This window comes from Marmota monax, unplaced genomic scaffold, assembly GCF_021218885.2.
Source record: "Marmota monax isolate L192 unplaced genomic scaffold, Marmota_monax_Labrador192_F-V1.1 WCK01_AAM20220418_F8-fsc00001, whole genome shotgun sequence".
Taxonomy (NCBI): Eukaryota; Metazoa; Chordata; class Mammalia; order Rodentia; family Sciuridae; genus Marmota; species Marmota monax.
In genome coordinates, this window is record NW_026693777.1 from 6499095 (window position 1) to 6523785 (window position 24691).

Genomic DNA, 24691 nt, shown 5'->3' on the forward strand with positions numbered 1-24691 from the left:
ATGCATTAATGATGACCATTGTTATGCAATAGATGTCACAACTTATTCATTCCATCTATCTGTAAATCCCCATTCCCTCTCTCTTCCCTTTCTCTGTCCCTGGGCTTTGGAAATCATTATACTCTTTACTTCTATGAATTCAACTAGATTTTCACATGAGTGTAATTATATGTTATTTATTTGTCTTTCTGTGCCTGGCTTATTTCATGTGGCATAATATTCTTTAGAATTATTTATGTTTTCTCAGATGACAGAATTTAATTATTTTTAAGGCTGACTGTTATTCCATTATGTATGAATGTGTGTATGTATTCCACATTTTCTTTATACATTCATGTGTCAAAGGGGGATTTTTCACGTCTTAGCTATTGTTAATGGTTCTGGAATGAATCTGAGAGTAAAGATATCTTTGCTAGCTGGTGATTTCATTTCTTTTTGTTATACACACAGAGGAGGGATTGCTGGATCCTATGATAATTCAATTTTTAATTTTCTTGAAACCTCCATGCTATTTTCCATAATTTTTTTCCAAAAAAATGGTTGTATCAGTTTACATTCTAACCAACAGTGTAGATGTTCCATTTCTCCACATCCTTCCTCACCAGCACTTGTTATCTTTAATCTTTTTTATAAAAGCCATTGTAGCAGTTTTGAATCGATATCTCCTTGGATTACTTTGCATTACTCTAAGGATTTGTGATTCTGAGCATTTTTTCATGAACCCATTGGACAGTTGTATGTCTTTTGAGAAGTGCCTATTCAGATCCTTTTGTCAATTTTTAATCAGTATTTGATTTTTAATGATATGTCTATCTCACATTCCTGAAGTAAATCCCAAACAGTCATATTGTGAGATTCAACTTAATATTTTGTTCAAATTTTGAATATTTTAAGTGTTAGTCTCTAATTTTGATTTTAGTACTACTCAAGATTTGGTATCAGAGTTAAGATAATTTATAAGTGTATCTTTCAATATTTAGTAATCATTGTACTATTTCTTCCTTATAAATGTATTTGCTCTTCACATTTGAGACAATTTGGGCAAAGAGTTTCCTCTGTAAGAAGTTTTTGTTGTTTTGACTTTTGCTAGGAGTGCAACAATTGCATTGATATTTTTAAAAAGTCTATTTTTTTTCTTTTTAATGTCTCTATTACTTGCTTTTAAAAAAATAATTTGTTAGTTTTGCTTTAAGAAGTCAATATTAAAAAAATTCTGTCAGAGTAAGTCTTTTTATTAATTTTAATTAGCTTATAATTACTGTGAGATATGTTAAATTGTGTCTCCATGATCATACACACTTGTCTTTCTCTTTTGAGTTGTCAATTTTTGCTTAAATGCTTTTTTAAATTTAGACAATTTTCACGTCTCCTATGTGATTGATTCATTATTATTCAGTCTTCCTCTCTATTAAGGATTTTTGTCTTCAAGTATACCTTCACTGATATAAATATAACATTACTAGTTTCTTTGGGGTGGGAAGGACTCTTTACATCCATATATTCAACTTTTGTCTTCCTACTAAAGCGTAACTAAGTCTAGCAACATTAGCTTGCTTCTTCTAGGAATTTGCAAGAGTTGTGGAAATTCAAAATTATATCTAATTTTGCATTTTAAAGCATGCCAAGTGATTTTTCTCCACATTGAATTTGATTGCCATATGGGGCAGTGGTTTTCAACCTTGTCTTCATCTTAGTATCATCTGGGGGCCTTTAGAAACCCAAATGCCTGGGTCATACCCTACATCAAATTGGAGTTTGTGGGTTTGAGACGGAGACATTGGTATGCTCAAAGGTCCCCAGGTGGTTCTCTTGTGCAGTGGAGATTGAGATCTAGTGCCATAGGCACATGGGAGAGAATAAGAAATAAACTAGATAAGAATAAAAACTGGGGAGGAATACAGATGCTGGATTTTTTTCTTTGATTGAGAGATCATCATTAATTCTTTATGAATCAATTTCATCTTTGCATCTTTTTAAAATTTATTCAGTAAATACTCATTAAAAGAATGTCTTGTGCGAAGCACCACCTAAGGGAGTTGAATCAATAATCTCAAATCTGCTTCTATTTCTAATTTTAGCTGGTTTTACTGTCTAAAAATTATAAATATGCAGATAATTGGCAATGAATAATAGATGTATGATAATTATCTATATAGGACTGATGTATGAATGAGTGAAAAGAAAATTTGCTGACTGCAACAGTTCAGAAATTGAGTGGGCAGTATTGATCAGAGAATCAATTACATCAGAGAAGGAAAGGCAAATCTATGTTAATCAGCTTTTCCTTGCTTTGACCAAAATACTTCAACACACACACGCACACACACACATACACACACAAATTAGAGTAAGAAAAGTTTATTTTGACTCACAGTTTCAGAAATTTCCACACAAGGTTAGCTGACTCTATTGCTCTGGGCCAGAAGCGTGGCACAGCATCAAGGCAGAAGAGTGTTGTGAAGGAAAGCTCATAGCAGTGGGGAAGCAGAGAGAGATCTTTCTTTGGAACATTCCCAGTACGTACTATTTACATGTAGGCCCCTCCTCCCAGTAAACCATTCAGTCATCAATGTATTGACTTACTTATGATTAAAGTCCTCATGATACAATCTCTTCCCCAAAGCCTCATCTCTGAACATATAAGACTTTGGAGTACATTTTAGATCCAACCCATAATACAATTAAAGTTGGTTTGTAGAAATGTAATTAGACAAGCCAGTAAATGTATGACATTCTAAACTGAGGTCAGTTGGAGAAAAGACAATAAAAAAAAGTAGATGACAGAATTACAGAACTTTTTATTTTTATTTTTTTTAATTTTTGCCATTGCGGAAATGAGAACTTGGTCAGGGTTTCTCAGACATTAATGTACAGAGAAATTAACTGTTTTGCTGTTTTGTTTGTTTGTTTGTTTTGTTAAAATGAAGATTCTGACCTACTGGGAAGAGGATATGAATTTCCTTTTTTCAAATAAGCTTCTAGATGATGAATTGTGGCTGCTGCTGCTGTGGGGACCACTCAGAAGCTGGAGCTTAGTCTTGTGAAACAAGCAGAGCAAAGATTTTGCTGAATGTTGATCAGCTCAAGTATCTATCTGAGTCCTTGCTCATCATCAAGATAAGAATACCACTTCCTGTGACAAACATGAGTGAGCAATACAGCAACAAGTAAAAAGAAGCATTTTGGTGAGGAAATTCTGCTGTTCATGAAGATAAGGCTATTTGAGGAAGACTTTGAGTTATCTTTAAAAAGGTTAATAAAACTTATGAGTTTAGGAAGTTCCAGGATGTGGACCAGCTCTTTCATCTCCAGCTGTCTTTGGTCATAGTTAATGTCAAACTCCACAGGCTTCATGAGTGCCTTTCTTGATCTGTTTATGTGACATTTGTCCTTCATGGAGGAGTGTTGCAAGGAACAGATTATTGAATCGACATCAGACACTAATCAGGAAGTGACATGTACTGTATATGGAGGTACAGTTAGGAATGAAATTGAAAGAGGAGCTTTTTTTTTTTTCATTCAGTAAGCACTGAATGAAAAAAAAAAGAACATTAGAGATTAGAGTTGGGAATAAACCATTAAAAGAAAAAGAGACACATTATTGTCTCTTTCCAGGAAAAAAACAAAAACTGATGGAGGAAATTGCATGAGAGGGCTCTTCATCTTAGTAAAATATGAGGAAGAATATCTATTAAGAATGATAAAAAGAATAGAGGATTTACAGCTCAGGAAAAAAGGAATCAGGAAGGTATTACTAAAGAAGTTTTAAAGAAATGTGGAGATCCTGGTTTAAATTATTTTAGCCCAAAGTTCATGGATATTACTTCAAATTCAGACCATGCCTGTTTAAAAAGCATTGCCATTACCTAGGTGTAGTGGCACACGCCTGTAATCCCAGCAGCTCAGGAGGCTGAGACAGGATGATCTTGAATTCAAAGCCAGCCTCAGCAATGGGGAGGCTGCCAAGAAACTCAGTGAGACCCTGCATCTAATAAAATACAAAATTGGGCTGGGGATGTGGCTCAGTGGTTGAGTGCCCCTGAGTTCAATCCCGGGTACCCTCCCCAAAAAGGAAGTATTGCCATGTGCATTTCTACAGAGAATACTATGGAAATTAGAGGAATTATACTATTGTGTTTCATTATACTCATGAAACACATGAGACCCTTGATCAGAAAGTGATCTGCTTATATATTATGGCTGTATTGGCTACCAAAAACAAAAATTTGTGGTGGGTTAGATACATGACATTGATACTATCTCCAGCTATGCTCTGTAGGCCAGGAAAGGTAATGGGGAAAATGGTGTGTAAAGGGGAACTGCTGATCATTGTTGATAGTGTCAAAGAACATAATTATGAAGAGACCATAAAGATTGCACAGAAAGGACTGCCCATCCATGTTAGAGGAAACACCTGTAGCTAAAAGGAATAAATGAGTCAACTGAATGAGAAAGCCTTTATTTGAAGTATTTGCTTAATCTAAACAGGAAAATATGCTACTTGGTAAGGTCTGAGGGTGAGAAGAGGTTTGAAATTTTAGAATTAGAATATGATATGATGACCAGTTACAAGGTATGGGTATATGAAGCATAATTGAATGATGTAGAGTAATGTGATAATAAATGTTTATAAATGTCTTGAAGAAGAAAGGGTTCTTTAAAACAAGCTGCTATGATGTTCCACAATGTGACTGTTAGAGTTAGTATAGATGTCTGCAACAGTTTATGGGGTGGGTGGCTGGGGTTGTAGCTCAGTGGTAGAGCACTTGCCTGTCATGTGTGAGCCACTGGGTTTGATTCTCAGTGCCACATATAAATAAATAAAATAAAGGTCCATCTTCAACAACAACAACAACAACAACAAAATTTTAAAAATTAAAAAAAAAGAGTTCATGGGGGAAGGCCTGGGGTTGTAGCTCAGTGGTAGAGCACTTTCCTAGCACATGTGAGGCACTGTTACACATAAAAATTCTACCACATAAAAATAAATAAATAAAATAAAAAGTATTTTAAAATAAGAGTTTACGGGGGAAAACATTCAAACTAATTTGTGAACTAGTCAAGGATGGAGAGAATCAATCCCAGTTTTGAGGATTTGAAAAGAGTAATATAGTTATAATATCATATAATGGTAGTGTTGGGAAGGAACTTAGAGCTAATATAGTCTCATGTCATTATTTTTAGATGAGTAGGCTTATAATCAGTAGGGTAGTTTTCTCTCCCAGTAGCACATCTCTCAGATAACAGTTGGGACTAGAATACAAGGTGGTTGACTTCTCTTGCCCTTGATACTTGTGAATATGATGGCCATGATAAAGTTGATTTGACAACCAGTGTGTAAGTCTGCCTGCCAATACCCTATTAAATAGGAAAACTTTGCTCCTAACTAATGTAAAATAAAAAGGTAAACAAATGTTTGATTCTAATTCTCCCTCCATAATTTTACCTCCATTAAGGAAGCATTTTTTTTTTGTCATGAAATTGTTAGGCAAATCCTGTAAAATATAATTTCTGTAGAAGGTTAAAAATTCCTTGGAGAACAGAGGTCTCAAATCAAAGATTCCAGATGTGCAAGGTTCATCACAAACCATTAATTACTAAATAGAAGTTTCTGATTTGGTAGATGGAACCTACCCCCAGATCACTTGCATGAGTTCACTATGAGTGATCTATGGTCAGAGAGAAAGCCCACTGCAGTATATTCTGTACACCACAGGAAAATGAGTGATGTGACAGGAGAAGAGGACTTCTTGAACTGCTTTGACAAAGATCACAAGAATATTCATCATTGAGAAAGCTGAGGGTGATGATGATAGAGTCACAGACATCAGAAGGAAAAGTTGAGGTTCACGCTGCTCTGATTTTGCCCATGGTCCAACAGTGTCAGTCAGCTATACCCATGAGATGTTTAGAAAAGCAAAACCACAGATCTGCATTATAACCCACTCCCTATCTTAAAGTATGAGATGTACTGATAGGTGGTGCCTGGCCAAGCAACAAATTGAAGCAGAGCCCGGTATATCATTGGCAGTGTCAAGGAGAGCATTCTCACCCGTGAGTGTACACAAAACTTATCCTGAGGATTTTATACTGATTTAGTGGATGCATCAATGACCTATACAAGCAGATAGAAGAGGATTTATACCAAATTTTCTTAACTATAATTAACATTTCTCCACCTATAAGCACAAATTAGTGAAGCCTAGAGAAACTGAAGACATTAAGGCTTAGAGAAGTTAAGTAACTTCCTCAATGTGACACATTCAGGGAGTCTGTTCTTTTTATCCTACTGAGTGGGGTATAAATGAGAACTACTTCTGGCCAGCAAGATGCTTGAACTCACTGACTTCCATGGGAAAATTAGAAACTAGGAAAGACAATGTGTCTTCTACCTAGTGAGAGCACTTGGGAAACAGAGATTTGGGTGTTTAGGAAGTGTCATGTCTGATGACACACACAAAAAAAGTGGACAAGGAAGGCGAGAAGAATTTCACATTAAAAGAACCAATTTGATTTGAAACGTCACAAAAGAGACTGAGTTGATTTGAAATAAGAATACCAGAGAGTACAAGTTCCAGCTATAGCTCAAAAGAATGATAGCAAACTGGGGCAGAGTCTGGAGGCACCTGAGAGAGAAGGTAGCAAAGAGGTGAAGTTTCTTACGGAATGAAGGTAGAGCTGGGAGGGGGGAGAGATAGCAGGCCATTGACTTTTCAACAGGAAGTCAGATGCCGAATAGAGCAAATGTGTACATAGTATTAGTATGAAACGACTGCCACAGAACATGATATATTTTCTAGAATTATGGTGCCAAATGTTAAGTATAATAACATTAATTTCTACAGTAGACTCTGGAGATATCACCATGCGATACTTCTTAAACATTTGTCTCCTTGAGTACGTTCATCCCATTAAACGGAATGCCATTTGGAGAAATGATAATGAGACAGTGGTGTGTATTTATTGTTGTGAAAAGGGCTGTGGCATACAGTAGTCTTTGCTTCTTTTCTGCTTTCCTTTGGGTGAATGACTCTACATATACTTTCCAGAGTACCATGCACTTTTCCAAGAATAAATGCTCCTGATTTGATTGTCATCTCATGGTAATAACCATTGAAAAAAAAATCATATTTCCTTCTCCAGAAAAGATATCACCTGGTGGTACAATAGATGTCAAAGTGTCTTGTCAGAATGATTTTGACAGTTCTGTTTTTTTTTTTAATTTCAACTCAGTGTAGATTTTTTTTTAATTGGAGGACTTTGACTTTCATGTATTTTCTTGTGATTGAACTTAATGTTCATGTTAATATCAACCACAGCAAAAGGATGGAGAAGTTCTTAAAAAAAAATCTGTGTCTGACTTGCCTATGGCAAGCTAGGCATTATTTATCCTAGGCATTATTATTTCTACACAGGGGATATAGCCTTCTGTACTCTAAATTCAAGGAGGTCATGGCTCATAGGAATATATGAAGGACAATAAAGTTTTGAGAGAGCCTATGCAACAACAATGGTGAAAATAAAATAGATTTTAAAAATGTTACTACATTGTGGTTGGTTTTTTTTCAAATTTAGGTGAGGAATTCTCTTATTCTCTTACATATTTCTCAAAATATGGAGTCCATCTTTAGCAAGCAGGGCTGTAGTTTGGGGAATTATTTTGACTTCTGGAGTAGCTACCTGGTTTTCCTTTGTCCATTTCTCAATGTCTATTCTCAGTATGTTATTTCTATTCTCATATTGCTGAGAATTATGATAATTTTGCCCCCATTTTCAAGGTTCACTGTTATACTTGACATCATTTTCATTATCCCCATTTTAAAAATATATCATCATCTATTGTATCAGTTGTTATGGGTGTTTTTTTCTTTGTACATTTTTAAAAGTGAAGAATTATGCCACTTTCCTATTACAGTTCCTTGATTATGAATACAACAGGCAATAAATGTCTTTCTAAAAATATTTTGGGAGAGGAAATTAAGAAGATATCTATTATATTAGCTGGAATATATAATACATCTCTGGAGAAATAATCTTATTTTAAGTAATTAGTTTTCTGGAGTCTATCTGCTCATGATTTAAATGCTGTTAAAAGAATGAAGGGTAAATATACAATATCATTTGTTGAAGTAATGTATGTAGGCCAGTCAGCTTTGTGTGTCACCCATTAATTATAAGGGTAAGTTATTGTGAGGATTAACTATGTCACTTGTTTTCAGAAGCATTTAAATACTAAAAAAGTGTCATTTTTCAAAGGGAGAAAGTAACAATTTTTCATATAAATTAGCTAATATAATTGCAAATGAGTCTAAAAATATATTTTGTGAATATAGCAACAAAAAAATGTTAAAAACGAAACAGCAGAATACATTACTCTAGACAGCAGCTGTGGCCTCTGCTGCTTTCTTGGAAACTGCAAAGTTACTAATGTCACATACATATTAATGTCATCACAGGTGCCAGTTCTCAAAACTATCCTGTTCTAGATTGTGAAGATTCTTCAGAAAACTAAGTAAATTTTTGATTTGTTTAGGAATGAAACTACTACAATTTGTGGTTATGGGTCAGACAAGAAACCATACCAATTATTTTGCAACATAAAATATCTTTAGTGACCATTCTGAAATAATCATTCATGATTTTTTTTTTCGGGTACCAGGGATTGAACCACTTGACCACTGAGCCATATCCCCAGCCATATTTTGTATTTTGTTTAGAGAAATTTGCATCACGCACATACACACTCGTGTGCATACAAAGAGACAAACACAGATGCAACAATATTAAAATCATATACAACAACAGAATAACCTCTTTTGGTGTGGTAATATACTATTTTGCTGTGCATAACTCTTCTCCTCCTTATCCATTTTATACTATATCATGAAATCAGACAAATCCATGACAATATGTTTATAATTTCATGTCTTATGCACGTATATCATATATGATATTATATACAGTTTTATATATCTATAGTAAATTATCTTTGTATAGTCTATGTATGTGTTGGATTTTCTGTGTTTGGCAATACAAATGTTTTTCACATTTATGAAGCATAGCGATGCCCTACACTTACATCTATAGATTTTCACTGTTTGTTTTTATAAACTCTGCTCCTAGTATGCACATTTAGTTTCACTATACATGGTGGAAATCCTTCCAAGTCAACTGATACAACTCTAATTTATTCTTTTTAATTTCTTCATAAAATATGGCAATAATTTGTGTGGCCATATATTCATTGATGTCACATGCTGCTTTAGTTGATTTTTAACTCTATACACAAAGATCTGGCACTTTGCCCTAAAGTTCTTAAACACATTTTTTTTTCTTCAACGGGAAGGAGAGGGCTTGTAGGGTCAAAGACTCTGATGATTTCTAAAAAGCCTGCCAAAATTCATATTGATGCAGTGATATGCAAGTATCCTCTCCCATCGAGGCCTTCTAAGTTACTATTACCCATTTAAATTTCTGTCATTCTAACTGATGCCTATTATCTATTGTCTCACTTTTAGTCTGTCTTTTTATGTGTTTGTTGTTGGTTTTGCTTTCATGTGAATCCTTTTCTTTTTGTTAAAATAAAGTAGATTCATCTGTATTAAATAAAATAATAGCATATTAAACCATGGAGAATTATAATTACTATAAAAGAGATCTAACAATTAGCAGTGCAAGTATTGGTGGTTTTCTGCAGCTAACATTTTGTGTTCTTCTAGTCTTAGGGTGTCCTACTTGCTTGAAAGCAATTGGCAGGGACTTCAACTATTAAATTTATATTCCAGGCATCTGGAGCAGGAAGAAGAATTTGTGCTCTCTCTTTGAAATAAATCTTTCATAGACACACATATTAGACCCACCTATCTGTAACACTTTGTCCAAATGATGGAACATGCATAGTTACAATATGTTGTTAAATGAAGGACTTTCCATTGTTGACAACACCCCTGCTTTAAAAGTAGGTTCCTGTTACTGAGGAAGCGGGCTCCACTATATGTTAGGAAGTCTGGAGCATTTTCTATCACTCTTATCCTTTTTCTAGGTCATTATTGGATTATTTGCAACTTCTATTAAAGTTTGGGTCTTCTTACCACTTGTGGTGAAAGTATTTTCCAAGTGCATGATGTTTTCATTAACTTTGCTTACAATATATAGTGCATAACATTTTAAATTTTTATATAGTCAAATATGTTTTTTTCCTCCAGTTTTCTTTGCTGGTTAAGAACTTTTCTTAAGCCATGATTATATAATTTTAGTAAGAGTAGTACTGTTTTGTTTTTTCATATTTTGAACATTAAATGTTTAACCAGTCTGTACATACTTTTATAAATAATTAAGAGTTATAAATTGTTTTTTTGTGTGTATATTAGGTGTGTCATTATAATTTATTAAGGTGATGAAATTCATCAACTTTTTCTCACTAAATTAAATTGCCATTCTTGCCATCTATTTTACTTGCACATATACTGAAATTTACTTTTGAACTTTCCCATATCATCTGCTCTCTATTCTTTTGTAAACACTATACTAATTTGACCTAATGATTTTTAGGGATTAATACAAGTTAGGGATCATACAAGTTAGGGATCCCTAGCTAACTAGGGATTAATCAACTAACTTGTATGATCAAATTCAGCTGCTCTTTATTTTCTAAATAAATTCTTGCTGGAACTTCAGGATGTCAATTCATATTTTTTAATCTCTGTCTACTTTTATGCTATTCTGGTAGATTTCAAAGGTTGTGACAGAGATTGTATAGCCATAAAGCCTAAAATAGTAATCACCTATTTACACAAAATTTACTAAAAGCTTGATCAATGAGGATGACTCTTGACCAAATTCATAGACATTCAAAAACTCACTACCTGCTAAGGTTTAAATTTCTTCATGTGTTATTAGTTTTGAGCAATAAATAAAAAGAAGGCACACACACATATACATAAATATATGCCAATTCAAATTATACAATTAACCAATTTTTGATAGAAAATATTTAAAAAAATATAGAACTGTGTAGTAAAGCATTCCATATTATTTTCTGTTTTATCCTAATAAATACCATCACATTAAATTTTAAATATTTTTACTACCAGATAACATCAAATAGGTGTAAAAATATAAAGAAAATTATAACATACTCTCCAAATACTTATTATCCACCTTCAGTAATTATTACATTATAACTAATCCTAGTCATTTATTTGTCTGTTCTCTTTGACAACCTACTTTAACAAGAAAAACTTCAATATCCTATTATTTCATTTGTAATTGTTAGAAGATGCATGCATTGCTAAACATTTTTTATGTTGTTGTTGTTTTGTTTTTGCTAGATGAAAAGCTAGCAAAAAATCTTAAAAAAACTACTATTAGTTTCTTAATATAATCCAATATTCAATCAGTGTTCAAATTTCCATATGTGCTTAATTAACATTTTTTCCTGATTGGTGTCTTTTAATCAAGATCCAAATGACTTCTATAAATTACAATTAGTTGATGTTTTTTAAGTATTTTCCATTCTATGAATTCTCATTTCCTTTTCTCTACCTTCCGGTAAATTCATTGAAAAAAAAAAGCTGGCTTCTCTTTAATTGATCCCCCCCCCCATTATTAATTTGCCCGATTTCTCCTTTTTTCAAAGATTTCTCCTTTTTTCAAAGATCCCCCCCATTATTAATTTGCCTGATTTCTCCTTTTTATGACCTGCTAGGTAGAGACTCTAAACTTTAGTTTCACACTTTTGATTAGTATTTTTTTGCCATTGTTTAATTCTTCTACTCATTTTTGCAAGGAGTCACATGTAGTTTGATTTCTTGCAAGTGTTGAACTTTCAAATATTGTGAGCCTGAGATGCTCAGTTATCCATCAGCCATTTACTAATAATCATTGCTGAGTCATTGCTTTATTAGGATTTATAAAATAATGATATTCTGTAATATTATTCATTCATCTTGCAATTCTTAGATGAAAATCTAGTAAGGACAACTTACTTCATCAATTGTGACATGTAGGTAAAATTCTTGTACGGGAAAACCATGATGCACGCTTGAGTGTGTTTCTTTGTAAGTTTCAAAATATTCTGGTTTTCTAGCATCTTCCACACATAACCAGAATTTTGCTATTGTTGTTGGAGCAATAGCTTATGCAGTTCTGTTGTGCTGAAATTGTCACATATTTGGCTATTGAAAGCTCCTATTGTTGCTTCATAGATGCTTTTATTTAAACCTTGGTAGCCTTACTTGAAGACAGTAGAATGAGTTGATACAGGTTCCAGTTGTATATTTTGGAACCAGATATAGGACCTTGTTGTATTTGTGAGGACTAGAACTTGAAATCACTTTCATTTTTCACACTGTTTTTTAAATGTGTTCACAGGGAAATAATCTACATATTGATTTTCACATTTTTGAATTCCAGTTATCATAATTTGCTTTAAATAGTTTAAAAATATGTTATTCTCTGTGTGTGTGTGTATGTGTGTGTGTGTATGTATCTGGTAGCAATTTTTATCATTAACTATGATCTAGAATTCTCTTTTTATATGAAGAATGTCATGTCCATCATTCATATTTTTGCTTCTTTAATACTTGTTTGAAATTTAGTTATCGTTTTAGGCACATAGAACCATAGAATTAAAATAGTATGATGGAAAATTGAAACAATAACATAAGCTTAATTTATCTTAATATCCTAGCAGTGCAGCAAGTAGTTCTGTTTCAATTTTATTGAAATAGAAAAATGCAAGATTTTACTTGCATAGAATTTGAAAGCAAAATAAATTGTACCTTATTCTAATAAGTGACTTTATCACTAGATATAAGCATAAAGAAATCTGACAACCAGAATAAAGAAAAATAAAAACAAACCATAATTTTAGAAGTGAGGGCCTTCATTTGACAGTCTCTCTCTAGACTTAGATTAGCATATTCATTATTATCTATTCTAAGCTCAAATATAAAATTGAAAATACATTACAAAATTTTCAACTCAAAGTCTCTTGATCAAAATTGTTTTTAGGCACAAATATTTATAGTAGTGAAATTACATGGAAGTACCAATATATTTGCTTTAACATTAGTATAAAATAATTCTAGAACCTGACCAAGAAACCTTCTTTCTTTGACATATTGATAGACTTTAAATTAATGAAGTTCACTAACAGCATTATCCTGCATCATAGCTTATGATAATCACCTCCAGGACAAGTTTTGGAAAACTTTAAGCATATATTTTTCTAAAATAGCTAATGAAATTATATTCTGCCAAATATATATATATATACAGTAAAGGGTTTCCTATTAATGCAGGTGCATAGCAACACATCTGGGTTGAAGTGGTGACATGAGACATTGCTTTATGAAGATAAGAGTAATTATTTTGTTATAACTTTCAATATTTCTTGATTCCTCCTTAGTTTGAAGAAAGGTTTTAAATTAAAACTTATTTTTTAATACTGATATAGATTTTTCATTTGGTTTGTACATTTATGTAAGGTCTATAATTACTTACCTCTGAAAATTATTCAAAATAATAATTTGAAATATTTACATTTTGTACATCAGTTTCTGTCAGAAGGGAAGACCAGATATCATGAAAAAAGAAAAATGGTTTTAAATATAAGACACACACACACAAACATATCACGTGTAGGTTCAGGAAACTAAATATTACTAAAGCATAAAGATGAAGTAAAACTGAGAACCTAGAAATTAAGCAAACTTGAAATTTGTTAGTTGTCCTGAGGAGATTTTTTTATTTTTCATGATGCATAGGGCAATAAAACCTAGGAGAAGCCAAAGAAAACAGAGAGTCAATATTCTCAGATATTGGAATGATAATGCCAGAATATAAAACCTGTATATGTATAAAGCAGAATCAAAAGATATTTATGAATAGGAGACTATGAGAAATGGCCATGCAGATGAGGAAAAGAAGTGACACTTCATGAATGAAAATAATATTGAAATAAAAAAAAACCCTGAACATCAGATTAAGTACAAGAGAATTGATGAAATTAAAGTGAGAAGTAAAGAAATTACATGAAATGGAAACAGAAATTGGGACTATATGAAAGAGATTGACAGCCATGTTGGAAAGTTTTGTATAATCTAATATGCTAAAACAGTTTTATTATATATCATTGAGGTATAGCTCTTCATTTATTTTATGTATTATCTACTATCTTTCAATAAAGGATAAAAACAATTTCCTAAGGGCTATAATTTTCTCTAAGAAAAATATTTTGAATTTTGTCTAGTTTTATTTCTAGATATATTTTTCTGAACTTGATTTATAAATTAAGTATCAATCCAAACAAAATTGTAGTTGGTTTTATTATTTAAAAAAATAATACAGAAGTGAAATGTCAAGAAAAACCCATCATGCATTTTAAAGCTAAAAAAGTTTAGGTCTTGTCCTACCAAATGACAAGTGCCAAATAGCTTTGGCAGTTAAAAGGATGTTGTTACCATGAAGTTAATATAGAGTATTTAAAAAAAAACTATTTTAATCTAATAACAACTTAAATTTGATCACATATACACACACTCTACACTTTTACTCTGCATTCTCCATGTGCTTAAGTACTTTTAACAATAACAAGAACAAAATGAAGTGGTGTATAGATTACTTGATTTAATCAATTCATAATGTATACATATATCAAAACATCACCTTGTACCCTATAAATGTCTAAAATTATTGTTCATTAAAATTTTAAAAACAAAAGGGCCAGGTGCAGTGGTGCACACCTGTAACCCCAGTGGCTCAGGAGACTGAGGAAGAAGATCATGAGTTCAAAGCCAACCTCAGCAATTTAGTAAGGTTCTAAGCAACTCAGTGAGACCCTGTCTCTAATAAAATACAAATAGTGCTAGGAACGTGGCTCAGCTGTCGAGTGCCTCTGAGTTCAATCCTGGGTACCCCCCTCCCCTAAATAAATAAATAAATATTTAAAAAACAGAGAAAAAGTAGTTAGTAAAGAGTAAAAGGATGTGGCATTAGGAATGAGATATTTAAGAAAGAGTCCCCCCCACAAAAGAATAATGATTCCACCAAGAAATCTACACAAATTTGAGAAAGAATTGATTATTTTAAAATCTTTAGGGACAATTACTTATGTATGTGAAAATATTTAGATATTTGTGACTACAGTAATTTCAAATCATTTTTGGTTAGAATAAATATTAATATATGTAAAATGATCTGCTAATATTTTAAAAATAAGTAATGGAAGAATCTTTATGACATAAAAGAAATCTTAAGCAACACATTAACAATAAATAGTAAATAAACATGTACCAATTATAAGAGACAATATTGAGAAATTTGACTGAAAAAAATAGAATTTTTAATTAAAATATTCTGTAAAACAGAGGTAAACCACAAACTTGAATATACATACATCATTGGTAAAGGATTTATTAATGGATATGCAAAACTTCTTTTTAATTACTGAAATCTGCAGAATCATCCTGCAAAATGAGCAAAAAGGTATAAATACCTTCTTGAAGAGGAAGTAAGACGGATCAATAAACCTATAAATATACAACCAATGTTATTGCTAATCAGGGAAATATATCTTAAAAACAAAAGTAAGATTCTATCTCAAACCTACCATATTGACACACCCTACAGCAACTATAAATCAAGTAGTTAGAATATACAGAGCATTTACAGCATTGTTTCTGGCGAGAGGTAAATAGGTGCAACTTCTGTGAAATGACTTGTCATTACCTTGCTAAATCAAATGTGTGCATAATTTATAATCTGATAATTTCACTTGCAGGAATATAATAATCCTAATAGAAACTCTTCTTAATGTAAATAAGGAGATGGACATGTCCATACTACATTTCTTAAAACAGCAATAAGTCAGAATCCTTCTAATATCCACTGGGGGAAAAAAAACAATCAATATGTAAATCTGGGTATATTTACACAGGAGAATACAGGAAATATAATTGAATGCACAAATATTCAAAACTGAATTATATAATAAGATTGCATTAATTATGTGAATTTTTTGTATAACAGTTATCCAAAAAAGTTGAAAATCTACCTCAATAAAGCTGGAAAAAAAAAAGAGATGGAATACATGATTCAAGAAAAAGTTTTTGTAAATAGGAACAGAATGGGGAGCCACAAAGTCTTGATGGTCTTTATTATTATTCTCTCGTTTCTCTTTATTTGTTGGCCCACATAAATTTAGTTATGCCTTACTTAAGGACACGTATTAATTTGTGAACTTCTCAGGACAAGGTCAATATGTTATTAATTTCTTTGCCTCTAAGGTAGGAACATAATACTTGACACATAAAAATCATTCAAGAAATGTTACAGAACTGTTATAAAAGTCCTTTATTGCTTCTAAACTCCCTGGCTGACAATCTCAGATTAAATTTCTGACTCTACCCTAGGGAATTATTGATGTTTTACTATGATAGAAATTTAATGTAGTCTGGAAACTCTTGTGTTACTTTTCAATATGCAAAAAACATTCTTATTTTAGATTGTTTTGGTCAAAGATGCCAAAGTTTATTATGAATTTCTAGAACTTTTCACTTCAATAGTGCTATTCCTCAAACTTCCAAGTACTAGACTGTAAGGGATGTCATATGACATATTGGTGGGAGAAGATAGAGAGGTGGAAAGGTTTTTAGAACCCTTATACACATGGATAACATACTCATGAATTGAAGGAAAATGTATGCTAACCAGTATAATTTTAGGGAAAAAAATGATAAACTGAGAAAATGTCCCACAAACCTGGTTCTTCCTCAAATTAGTAACTCATTATCATTCTGAAATGGTTTGTTAAAGATCAAAAAATTCTTCTAAGATCAGAACTTTGGCTTTTAATATTTTTCTTTTTGCATCCTGACTTTGTGTCTTCAAATCATTTAAAAGAGCTGTATGTACTGATTTATTAAAATGTGTCATTCTATTTGTTCCATTTAGGACTTGTCTTTTCAGCACAAGTAGTAGATTATGAGTGAAACTTTATTATTTTTAAACTTATGATCTTTAAAAAATCTTATTTTTAAACATAAAAATGCCCTGAGTCTACAATATCTTTTTTTAGTCCCATTATGTAGTATTTTTATGTTATACATGTGCGTATTTTAAGAAATCGCTGTTGAAATTATGCTATTGTGATAAGAGCTATTATTCCAAGTCACCTACACAAAACCTTTGTTCCTTACTACTGTTTTCATCATGCTAGCACTTAACCTGTTTAGTGATCTCATAGCCTGCAGCTTAGTTATAATGCAACTGTGCCATGTACTCTCTAATTGCTTTTTTGTTTCTGACATAGCTAAATGTTGTACAAATCATTTTATTCTTTCAACCTTTATGATATATCTATTCATATATATCTATACATATATATATAGATATCTACTTACATATACCTATGTATACATTCATATATCTTATATAGTCATATGTATCTCTATATATTCATATATGTATGAATATATACAGAGAGAGAGAAAGGGAAAGGGCAAAGGCACAAAGGAAAAACTAAACTAACAAATCCATAAAAATACCTCCTCAAACAAACAAACAAAATTACTAAATATTTTGTTTAAATTCTGTGTAAGAAATGTGGAATTCCACCATTTAAAGAAAATGTAATGACAATTTATTTTTAAAAGAAAAAATAGTTTTTGTTTAGAACTCTCATTCAAGTTATTTCTGTACTTTGAAAGTTATACCTAGTTTGCTACATTTAGCAAGATTGAAATAGCCTTTTATGTTTGATGCATACATTTTTGGCAGGGTATGGGGGAGTACTTGACCGCTGAGCCACATTCCCAGCCCTATTTTCTATTTTATTTAGAGACAGATTCTCATTGAGTTGCTTAGCACCTCCTGAATTGCTGAGGCTGGCTTGGAACTCCAGATTCTCCTGCCTCAGCCTCCCAAGCCATTGCCATTACAGGCATGAGCCAATGCACCCAGTCTGGTGCATACATTTTTGAGACTACCCAATTTAGAAATTAAAATGTTTTGTAACAAGAAATTGGTATTTTGTATCCATGTACCTAGCAGTATTAGCTTAAATATATTCTAATATGATTCACCAAAGGCTAAAGTAATTTTCATTTTGGCTTTAAAAAAATAAAAATCATGTTCCTAAGCTTATATGAATGGACTCATATTAATTGAAAACCTAGGATTATATATAGTTGTTTTACTTAGAAAAACAGCCAATATAATGATTTTTCTTTTATTTTTGTGGAATATAATATGTATTCCTACTTTTTAGTGAACACTATAAGGTTGTTCTTTTCATTACTGAGAATAGATATAATTCAAGTATATATGATTAATATATATAAAACTATAAGAATATTCTTAGAAATGTGTTATTAGTAAATAATATACTATGTAATAAATTAAACCTAGAGATTTATTATGTGTTTTTATTATTAATTTTATTCTATAATCTTATTTACCTATGATATGATCATGTCTGTTCCTAAATCATTTTCCCCTTAAATCAAAATAAAAATATCATTAAATTTTAGTACTATTGGGACTTTCTTTTTTTAATTGGTGCATTATAATTATACATACTAGTGGAATTAATTGTGACATTTTTGTACATTCACATCTCTGTAATGTTACTGCCATTCAAAGACACTCTAGATTTTGAAGATTTATATTCCTCATTTTTTATTTTTTTAACAATTCTAATAATTACTTTTATTGATCCTATTGATGTGGAAAGCCACTATGATATTTTACCCTAGTGATTTGTTCTTTTTTCTCTCATTTCTCAGTTGATAGGAGTCTAGTACTAGGAATAGTTTTCTTGGTATAGTGCTTTGCATCCATTCTCTCATTCCAGTTTTATGACCACTCTAACAAAGTGCCTAGAATTAGTATTCTTATTATAAGTATGAAAATCTGGAAGCTTAAAATGTCAATATCATCTCCAGGTTTTGAAGCCAGGACTCTCTGACCTTGAACACTCTGCCTTAATCATGTTTTCTCCTCCCATTTGTTACATAGCTTTATGAGGTATTTGGAGATAATGGGCACTTTACTGGGTCTTGATTCATAAGTTTCATTCCTGTGTATCATGTGTCAGGGTGGCAGACCTGTAGAGAGATCTTTCGGTGTTTTATAATCATGACTGGATATTTTCCACAGCCTGACACATGAGGACTAGCCAGATGTCACAAAGGAAAAACTTGGAAGTCATTCTTAATTCCTTAGCTACTGTGCTATACTTTTGGAGACAAAATTTCTCCATTTTATACCTCCTTTACCCTCAACAAAATCTGTTCATCTATTTGGTAAATATTTGTCAGGGTTAGTTAACTGCCATATCTATGTGATTACTTCAGTGTTTCTGGTCAAATATCATCTCTCAGTCTCCACTGAACCAAGTTCCTTTACTTGAAATTCTTTAGGATCTTCCAGGGAGCATATGCTTATTTAGCAATATACCATGTTCCTGAATGCTACAGAAGTGTTCTTTTCTTCTCTGATTAACCATTATCTATTGCCAGCTCTTCTTTTACATTTCTTTACCTTCTGTTATGTTAAACTAAAAAACATGCTGGAAAGAGTTCTTGTTCAAAATATTAACTTCTCATTTCTCAAACAGAAAAATATGATTTAGTTGGTTGAAACTGCTCAGCAGTGATTTGTTTAGTAGTATATATTTCTAATTATAAAAAATAAAATAAAATGCTCGCTTTTCATAGCCCACGCAAGTAGTATAAAGTATGATTGATGACTACAGATTATTGATAAGTTAAAAGGCACAGTGACTCATACCTTTATCCCAGAGGCTCAGGAGGCTGAGGCAGGAGGATTGAGAGTTCAAAGCCAGACTCAGCAAAAGCGAAGTGCTAAGCAACTCAGTGACACCCTGTCTCCAAATATAGTACAAAATAAGGCTGGGGATATGGCTCAGTGGTTGAGTGCCCCTGAGTTCAATCTCTGGTACCAAAAAGAAAAAGGAAAAGAAAAAAAATCAGGGGGAGGACATTGATGAATAATGTGATTTTCTTTTGACTGTAAGATTGTCCCCATATAGGACTGAAAAACAGGATACATAATATTTGCTTTCCTTGGTAATTTCTTTTTTTAGTATTTATGTTCCCACTTATACTATCTTGTAAATGTAGTTGTTCAAAGGGATTCATGGAACTTTCACATTATTAGTCTTTCCTATGAAATGTTTCATTTTCTTTCTGAAGTCTTGTTAATCAGTATTTCACTTTCTTAAGTCACTGTTTGATGAAACTTAATCTTTATTAATTCACACATATACAATTTGAAAGATCTCTTGTTGATGCTCATTACCACAAGTAAAAACCATCCTTTTCAGGAGATTTCCAGAAATAATAATTAAAAGAATGTCTATAAAGCATGAATTTCCATATGAGCAGTAGGATGTTGAAAGGAAGCCTGAAGTACCCCTAAAATTGCATCCGAATAGCAGTCTAGTTTACTTGCTCATAATATCCCCATAAGTAATATAAAGGTTCATTTATTTTTCCTTGTAACCTTCTGGCTATCACAGGACTCAGCCTTTTATTTTTTAGAGTTCATTTAGATTTTGAAGAATCAGGTTTGTACTCTGTAAGATTATTTCCTTTTGCCCTTATAGTTATGTTCAAAATACAAAGTAAATTATTGGCTATAGTAAAAACTAAAACTGAAAATATAATAACAATAATAAGGGTAATGTTTCCATAGAGTTTTATATAGTAAAATGACTAAATTAACATAATGCCTGTCAGAGTAGTATATGAACAAACAAAGATAGCAATTTCTATCTGTATGAAAGTTTCTATGTAATATTATTTATTTGGCCTCCCGCCTCTTTATCAGTTCTTTTTTTTTTCTTATCCTTAATATGGATATTTTTCCAGGACAAGTCATAATGTCTTGGTATTTTATAAAACCTGTGCACTATGTGATTGTACAGAGTGACTGTACATCACTAAGGGATGTACAGAGACTTTCAATGAAAATAAAACCACCATTGGCTTTTCACAGTGACAAAACTTAATAATCACTTATTATTGCTAATGAATGAAGAATATAATATTAATTTTGACCATTCCTTTAACAGTTATTTGTAAGTTGAAACAGTGAACTGTTCATTGGTATCTATTTACCAAAATTACTTTTAATATTGAGATCAATGCTCTATAAGTAGCATTTCAAGAACTGAGTTACAGTAGCTAAAATCAAGTAGCATGATATTTATCCAGGAGCTGTTTCCCATGGAAATGGTTTCTTCCTGTTTTTTTTCATTGGGAATTTCATCTACATTTAATTATTAAAATAAAACAACAACTACCACAACAAAAAACCAGCCAAACAAACAACAACAAAAACAAAAAAGAACAAAACTGCATGGGAACAACCTTTAAAAAATGTTCTTTTTCATTTTTTAAGAAATATTAGGTAGAGTGTCTATCTTGTTTTCATTACTCTGCAGTAAAACAGGCCCAGGCTTATTTTCAGCACTTTGCTCATTCAGTGGTAGAATTCTGGTGATGATACTGGCAATATGACTCTTTTGTATGTGGCTTTTACAAAATCTAAAGGGCTGTACTTCACTTTGGGCAATCTGCCATTAGTCAAATTTATTGAATAAACTTGCAAGGTCAGCAATCACTAAAAGCACATGCAGACAAAATTAGTTGGTGCTGCTGCTTCTTGGAGAAAATGCAAAAAATTGGCCTATAACTACCTCTTTGAGAGTTCAGACTAACAACTATAAAAAATCCATAATACAGAGGAAAAGACTAAATATATTCACTCAGCTAAAAAGTTTAAGTGTCTGAGCTCATATAGACAGATCATCTTAATAAGCTGAAAGACTTTCAAAAAGGTCTTATACATCTATGTTTATCCATTTCAAAACCTAACAAGAAAACCCTTTTCTAACTATGAAAATTTTTTTAAAATGAAGCCATTCTCTATCTATATTTTAATAAAATAAGAAGGGTATTTAATGGTCCTTATAAATGTTTATAAATTCTTTAATTAACTCTGATTTCCTTTGTAATTAAAAATTATTATCTATTCTATACTTCCAACTTTCTCTCTTAATTCTTCATCATTAGGAGAATCCATCAAGTCTACTGCATAAGATTGGGAAAGTCTCCAAATTTTATAGCTGTCTTCTATCTTGAAGCCAAAACATTTTATGAGTCTCATGGTTCTAATGTTCTTAACTCAGTTGAGTGTCTGAGCATTTTAGATGAGAGACATTTTTATCACTTTGACAAAAATGGCATCTTTAATTTTAATGGCTTCATCAAAAATTGATCCACTGTGTTGTTTTTGCAAGGGCTTTTAAAAATGAACTTACTAACCAACAATTTTAAACATCCAGCTATTTTGACTTAAAAACTCCTCTCAGCACAAAACATAAATTAACTCTTTATTTGCATATGACATACTTTAAAAACAAATAAGAATTATAGTCTGAAAACCAGAGCTAGATTTCCCAACAGTAAGTTTGCTTTTGCAATTAATCAATCATTTCAACTAAACCATCAAGACATTTATTACCTATTTTCCACTTTTTAACAGTAACATTTGCCTATGAGGTACAGAAAAAACTGTTAGAGTAACAAATTTTGAATTTCGATAATATTTTTTACCATTGTTAAATAACATTTGAACATAACTTCATATCGTAAATACCTCCATGGATTATATGATTTTTTTTAAATTGGAAAAAAATTTTAAATTGATGCATCTCTACTTTTAACTCAATAGGTTCAAGTTAATGTGTTCACTAATTATAACCCTCATTATTTAAAGACTTCACTCTAAACATTTGGAAGTGATCTCAGAGTATTAAATATTTTAAAATATCTCTGATTATTAGGGAAAATTTAAGAAAGTAACATACCATTGTCAATTAAGAAAAGAATAATTCTCTTAAAGATACAGTTTTAAATATTGGTTTTAAAAATTCTAATTGCTGAAATCAAAGCATATATAAACTATGGTTTAAAATATGAGAATTAATCACTTTTGTAAAACTCTTGTTTTTCTTGTTCACAATTCTATCTCCTTTAATTGAACATTAGTTTACATGAGGAAATAAACATTAAAGTTTATATTTTAAGTAAGCAGTATTCATCATCATATAATAATAGAAATAAAATCATAGAAAACAACAGACTATTTTTAAATGGGGCTGTCTTCTAATATTTATCTTCTATTGAAAAAATGGTATGAAATAGTCATAAAATCTATTAAAAATAAATGTAAGTCCCTTTTGTTCATCACTACTTCCGTAAATATTGAACATAATAATATATTTTTGTTCCTTCACATCCTTGAATATATTCAAATTTCTTTTAGCAAAACTGCTAAAAATGCACTTTTTAATCTATATTCATGGAACTCCTTACTGAATTGAGACTAGACTGGTAAATAGACAACCCATAGACTCTGTTAAAAAAAATGGTCATGTAGACAGAAAAATGCCACAGTGTCATGAACTATGTCTCATATTAGGCAAAGTTTAAAATATGATTGAACATTTTTAGGAGTCAGTAAAGAATTATCAGAAGAAATACACTTTGAATACGGTTTGAATGTAAACTTGATATAAATAGTAGTAGTATGACAATGACATAGATAATATTTTGTGATTGTTTTAAAAACATTGCATAACAAATATTTAATAAGAAAAATTTCATTTTGAATGACTGCATAATGTTCTAGTCATCTCTAGTTTACATAATAAAGGAAGTCAGTGCAATAAAACATTGTTTTATTTGAAAAGACTAACAAAATCAACAAACCTTTACCTAGATGGATGAAGAGAAAAAGAGAAAGTACAAATTGCTATAATCAAAAAATGAAATTCGAAAAGTTATTAGTGATTTTACAGAAATTAGAGGAATATAATTGTGTGCAATGAATAATTTTGCATCTATAAGATGGATAAAATACCAAAATGTATAAATTATTAGAAACATAAAAACCTACCATAAAACTTTGAAGGAAAAATCTTAATAGAACTATTAGTAGTAAGGGGATTTATTAAGGAACAAAAAATTCCCCAACAAAGAAGAGGCCTGGATATGATGGCTTGAATGGTGAATCTTACGAAACATTTATAGAACAAACACTGATTGTTCTCAAAATTTCAGAATCTGAAATGGGAAGAAAAATTCCTTAATTTCCTCTAGGATAATGGCATTACTTTGATACTAAAGTCAGATAATGATACAGGTAAAAAACAAACAAAAAAACCCAAAATATCACACATTATAGGTCATTTTATGTCTTATAAACATTGATGCAAAAATTCTCAACATAAGCTAGCAAACTGAATTCAATAGCATATTAAAATTATTGCATACTATAATCAAGTGAGATATATTCCTAAAATGAAAAATTGCTTCTATATTGAAAATTCATCAATGAATATATCCCATAAACATAATGAAGGGAAAAAAATACATGATTGCTTCAACTTATATTGAAAAAGAATCAACAAAATTCACAAACAAACTCAACAAACTAGGAATGAATATACTAGCCATATATAAAAACAAAACAAGACAGAATAAAGCACAAATTTCAATGGCGAAAGACTGAATGCTTAATATCATACTAGAACTGCTTGCTAAAGCAATTGGGCAAGAAAGAGAAATGAAGGCATCCAAATGGAAAGGAGGAAGTA

General features: G+C 31.4%; 1 protein-coding gene across 5 annotated transcripts in view; it reads left to right on the top strand.

The window, feature by feature from the left end:
• The window catches only part of Lrfn5 (leucine rich repeat and fibronectin type III domain containing 5), a 266246-nt gene that overhangs the window by 76337 nt on the left and 165218 nt on the right, over window positions 1-24691 (top strand). The window contains exon 1 of one of the 5 annotated variants that reach the window (XM_058584505.1): window positions 1010-3185. The exons of the other annotated variants lie outside the window; for them this stretch is intronic. The gene's annotated coding sequence lies outside the window, so the exon portion shown is untranslated. Of the gene's footprint in view, window positions 1-1009; window positions 3186-24691 lie in introns of those variants that run through there. 5 annotated transcript variants of the gene reach the window in all.